Source organism: Rhinolophus hipposideros (assembly GCF_964194185.1).
Source record: "Rhinolophus hipposideros genome assembly, chromosome: 8".
NCBI lineage: Eukaryota > Metazoa > Chordata > Mammalia > Chiroptera > Rhinolophidae > Rhinolophus > Rhinolophus hipposideros.
Window position 1 is genome coordinate 46,629,305 of NC_138054.1, and position 5,896 is coordinate 46,635,200.

Consider the following 5,896-nt stretch of genomic DNA (forward strand, 5'->3'; position numbering starts at 1 on the left):
AAGCCTCATAAACTATTGTTTATACAGAAATATTTGGGTATCAAGAAGCAGATAACAAAATTCCAAGATCATAGATGAAATTCTTATCAATAGTAATATTCTTATGGATGGTATAAGAAAGCAAACGTATCAATTGGAGTTACAAATCCACAGTAGTCTAAGAAAAAACAAAATTTTTACTAAATAAGAAGACAAAATTAGGAAATAATTAACAAGAGGAACTAGCTCATTTCTGTTATCTCAATTAGATTCCTCAAATTAGCAGCATTCTGACAATAAAGTATGATGTGGACCAAGAATGTCATAGACTGATTCTGGAAATTCACTCTTGGAAGCCAAATAATGTTAATAACCTTGCTCTATAATTGAATATAAAATTAGACAAATGTACCATTAACTTGATGCATGTGGAATTAATCATATCAGTATTTTGGATAATCATCGGAAAATAGTATTACTTTGGCAATTCATGTAATTTAAAAGGCTTTGTAAAATTTCAAATAGCTTTTTGTTAGTAAATGTTAGCACTTCATTACCATTATATGTAATGCCTTTTCCAAGTATAACTTTTTAAAAGTATAACTTTTATCTGAATTGTTAAATAATTTAAAAAAATAACTTATCCTTCATAAGCTAAATAATTTTGGTAACAAATCCTATAAAGTATTGAATATTTTAAGTATATTATTACATTGCCATTTCACTGTTTATATGCATGAACTTGGGCAAATAATGTAAACTATCTGAGCCTCAGTTTATTGTATCCCCTCCTTAAGATGGGGAGAGTACTTTATTACAGTATTATGTTTTTTAGGATTTAAAAAATGTGGCGTACCTTGAGTGTGATAAGCATTCGTTAAAGATTCCTTTCTTATTCCCACCTTTTCCACTGCTCTTAATGTAAGTATAACTTCTTAAAAGATGTTCCCTTAAGTTTCTTACTTCAGTCTTTTCTAAATTAAATGATAAACCTAACTACAGTATTTGGACCATAACCTAAAAATAGTTTCAAATTAGAAGTAGGGATTTTTGTATTATTTATTTTTGTAAGTTTCTGCTGGAGCTTGTGCCTTCAGGAAGACATTCAAACAACTTAAAAATTCCATTTGGCTGAGGATTCTCCATTAAAACAGTTGGACAGCTGGGAGCAGTGGATTCTGGGAAGATGGTAACCTAAACTCAGCACCTTTCTCTTCTACTCTCAGCTTAAATGTATCAGCCCCTAAACCAAACAGCTACTAGGATCTTCAAGCAGTGGGGTGCAAGGTTAGATATGGTTTCTATTCTGATGATGTAATCTGACTATGGCCCTGGAGAAAATTTTCTGAGTCACAAGGCAGTGATTGAGGTTGTGCTCTGTCTTAGGCTACCGTGTTTCCCCCAAAATCAGACCTAGCTGGACCATCAGCTCTAATGCGTCTTTTGGACCAAAAATTAATATAAGATCGGGTCAATATAATGTAATATAATATAATACCGGTATAATATAATATAATATACCAGGTCTTATATTAATTTTTGCTCCAAAAGACGCATTAGAGCTGATGGTCCAGTTAGGTCTTTTATTGGGGTTAACAGGGTAGCTGGCCACTTGGGATCTGTGGATTATCCCAGGGAAAGTTTGCCTTTGGCCCTTTATAAGTATTCCTGGTCTCATTGGGCCCCAGGAGGCCAAGAAGGAACCGCTAAACCTGTAAGAAAACTAGAAGTCAGAGATCCATGAACTTTCCTTCAGTTGCCTCACCAGGTCTACTTGATTCTTGTCCATAACGGGCAAGACTTTACCACTTACACGACTGTGCTCACTAGATACTCAATAAACAGACCTGAGCTTCCTGAGACAGCTAAGGAAAACAGCAACCCATCTAAAGGGACCCAGCTGGAGACAGTTCTCAGCAGTACAACATACAAAGCACAACATCTTTGGTGTACTTTGTATGTATTATCTCAAACAAAGTGGCTAATTATGTAAAGCAGACTATTGGAAATCCCAGGAGAACATAGTGAAAATAATTAATCTCTTTCAGAGTTAAACAGATAAAAGTATGGATAAAGAGTAATTATAAAATGCAATTAGTAAAATTGATATAATGGATATAGACAGTTGTTTCTTTGAAACACAGAAAATAAATTTTGTAGTTTGTCCCTAGAAAATAGATTATGTTCTAAGCTACACAAAAACACCTAATCTTAAAAAAAATAAAATAAATGTAAAGACTTTTAAAAATAATCCAATAAAATTAGGAATAAAAATAAAGCAAAATCCAAATATATTTACTATTGGAAAAATGAAAGGATTAGAAAGAAATCAAAACAAATTACAAAGTAGAAAATAATGAAAAGGAAATCACTCAATTCCAAAACTTAATGGTACAACAGCAACCTAATTCAAAAGAAAATTTATAGTTTTCATTTTTCTCTCCCAGTGTCCCCCCCTCCCACCCCTCCTTCCTCCTCTTCTCCTTTTCCATAGTGAAAAGGGTCTGAAAGTTCTCATCTTGAAAAAAGAAATAGTAAAATAAATCAAAAGAATTATGAATAGGAAATTAATACAGATAAACACTAAAAATACTTAAGTAGGAATAAAAATATAGTATAAATGGATAAATAAAAGCAAAAGTTATTGTTTTGTGTGTTTCTTTTTAAAATACACTAAAATGGATAAGCCCTTCTCAAGCCTGATTTAAAGGAGAGGAGCAAAAATGAGTATAAGGTTAGAAAGGAGAAAAGAACCATAGATACAAGAGAGAGTAAAAGAATCATAAGAAATATTACATGCAAATTTATACCAGCAAATTTTAAAATCTAGAGTAAAGTGGGTGATTTCCTATCACAAAGGAAATGATCAAAATTGACCCCTAGGAATGGATATTTGGAGTAGACCAATTTCCTAGAAGACAAGTAACATGTCTAGATGTTCACAAGTAATTTTTCTTACTTGATTATTGAAGCCGGTGTGGTAGGCAGAATTTCAAAAATGTCTCCCCAAGATTCCCACCCCTTCTTATTCAATCAAACACTAATCTAGCTACTGCTGTGAAAGGACTTTGCAGATGGATTTAAGGTTACTAGCCATCTGACCTTAAAATATGCAGGTTATTCTGAATTATTGATGGGCCCATTCTTCTGCTTCTAGGGGATCTAGGGTAATCACATGACCCCTAGAAGAAGAAGAATGCAGAAGTAAGAGATGTGGCAGGAAAGAAAGTAAGAAAGATGGAGTGGAAGTGGAAGTTGGAGACTAAGGGCAAAGTTTTGAACACTTGTTTACAATATTTCCAGTTTGTTCACAATTACTCATTTCCTCCCTGCCTTTGCCATGCTTCTGCATATCTGGAGCATATGTATTTCCTTACTCCATTTACAGGGACTTGGTCATCTGACTTACTTTAGCCAATAGAATGTGAGCAGACATGACTTGCATGATTTACCTTTGCTCCTCTTGCTGCTGTCCTCCCCCATAAGAATAGCAAGTCTCAGGTAGTGGCCAATCCTTGAGCCTGGGAGCCAGTATAAGATACTGGAGCCGAGGCCAGCCGAGTCCTGCAAAGCCCAGAAGAGTCTCAGCCAACTCATGGCCCTCATGTAACATGATCAAGAAATAATTTTTTGATTTTGTAAGTCACTAAGACAATGGAATTGTTTCTACAACAAAGACAAACTAAAACAATTTTAGGGAGACTGACTTTTGAATTTAATTTCTCACAGGAATTTTATAGTGGGAGGAGTTTTTATTCAAAATCGGGCATCTCTATGTTGTTAGCATTTTATTATTGGAGTGTTAATCTCATTTTATTGGAGTGTTAATCTCATTTTATTTATTTATTTATTTATTTATTTATTTATTTATTTATTTATTTATTATTGGAGTGTTAATCTCATTTTATTATTGGAGCGTTAATCTCATAACAGAACTTCCAATGAAGTATACTGGGCAATAGGCTGGCCATAATATGAGATGGAAATAAAATAACAAATGAAATTTTTATCTTGACATACCATTGTCTTTGAGTTAACTTAATTAATATAATAATTAATGTATATTTTAGAGCCTTCTGGATGCAAAATTAACCCTATTGACCCATATGCCTATAGAATCCCAAAAGGCACAGTGTTGGAGCCATCTCATAAAGGTAGGAGCAGAACTTCCCTGATAGCTGCTAATCTCCTCTCCAGAGAGTGCTAGACACATCCATGATTGACCATAAACTTAATGATTACATTCAAAAGGTAAGAGGAAGTTGGGGAAGAACATTATTACCCCACTCCTCCTGTTTCCCTGTGGCAAGAGGGACTTCTCTATGGTAACACTCATGGTCTGTCGCCCCACCCATTACTCACTTTTCACCATGAGGTGACGTGAGGAGCTTCATTAGGGATAGTAACAATTAGCTCAAGTTTCTTGACTGGATAGGACTAACCTATTAAAAAAACTGTAAGCCTAGGGAATTGATGTTTTTTTTTTTTTTAAGATTTTATTGGAGAAAGGGAACAGTGTGTATTTCCAGGACTTTATTGGGGAACAGTGTGTTTTTCCCAGGACCCATCAGCTCCAAGTCAAGCTGTCCTTCTATCTTAGTTGAAGGGAAGGAGGGGTTAGAGAAATGGTGATAGAGAGAGGATGTGATGCCAGCCCATGGTAACACCCTAGGGAGGAAGCTGAGGTAATAACACATACCCTGAAACCTCACTTCCTTTTGCCCTTTTGTGCCTATAGTGTCTCCCATTAGCTAAAATCAGCCAAAAGTCCAGGGTTAAGACAGGGCTGGGACTATATACGAGTCTAAGGAGGCACGTACTGTCAGAGCTGTGCAATGCGGGGTAAGAGTGAGTGCCTTCTTAAATGCCATGCCCTAGGTGTCTCTCTTGTCTCACTCTAGTCCCAACCCTGGGTTAAGAGAGCCCATTAATGTAACCCATAGAAATCAACTTCTCAGGGCACAGAACTGGGTTGGTGAGTAAACTTGAGAATCATCTGGAAGATATTCAGCACAGTCTTTCAGGAAGTTCTTCATTATAGTAATTTAAAAATCTATGGCTTCCACTGAGCCCACCTGATCTCCTGCACTTGATCCAAGAGCATCACCTAACTAAATTAGGCTTCTTCTAAGTATAATTTTCAAAAAGTTAAAAAGCATGACTCTCATAGAAATATAAAGCAAACATGTCAAAGTTTTTATTCAATCTATGAATTAATGAGTAAAGAGTAAGATGTTAAAAAATTCAAAAAAAAGATGAAGACAGATTTATGTAAGTCAAGTAGATCAAAAGAGTGTTAAGTGAATATGCTAATCAATGCAAAGCTGGTTAATATCTTATAAGGCAATAAATTTAAAACTATAGGGTTGTCTTGTCTACCAGAGGGAAATATATCTCTACAGATAAAATTTATTTGAATTTGCATTACTATTGGTTTTCTACAAGTTAACCTCTTCTAAATAGAAAGCCAAGCAAAAGTGCATGCCCTTATAGAATTAATTAATGCGTCTGTCAATTCCCAGCATTCTACTGAAAGGACATTACGTAAAAAAATCACCTTTCTTATTTCTAAATACTATTAGATAATTGTTAAAAACATTTCTCCTCTGCTTGGAAGCCATTCAGTTATTTCAAGAAATCAGAGACGTTTCATTTATTTCTAGGAGTCAGGTGCCCAGGATTACACACAGGTGTGGTCTGAGCGGAACGGTATTTTATTTCAGTTCCTAAACAGAATCAAAACCAGTCATTATCAAAGTTAAGGGGATATTATTAAATGTAAATCCTATTTACTGCCTATTTCACTCTAAAGAAAACCTTCAACGTATATGTTCTCTGCCCAGAAAAGAGGTAGGACACTGCATTCATAGCTATAGCAGTGGGATAATAAGAAAGAGACAATGAGCAGGTCAGATAA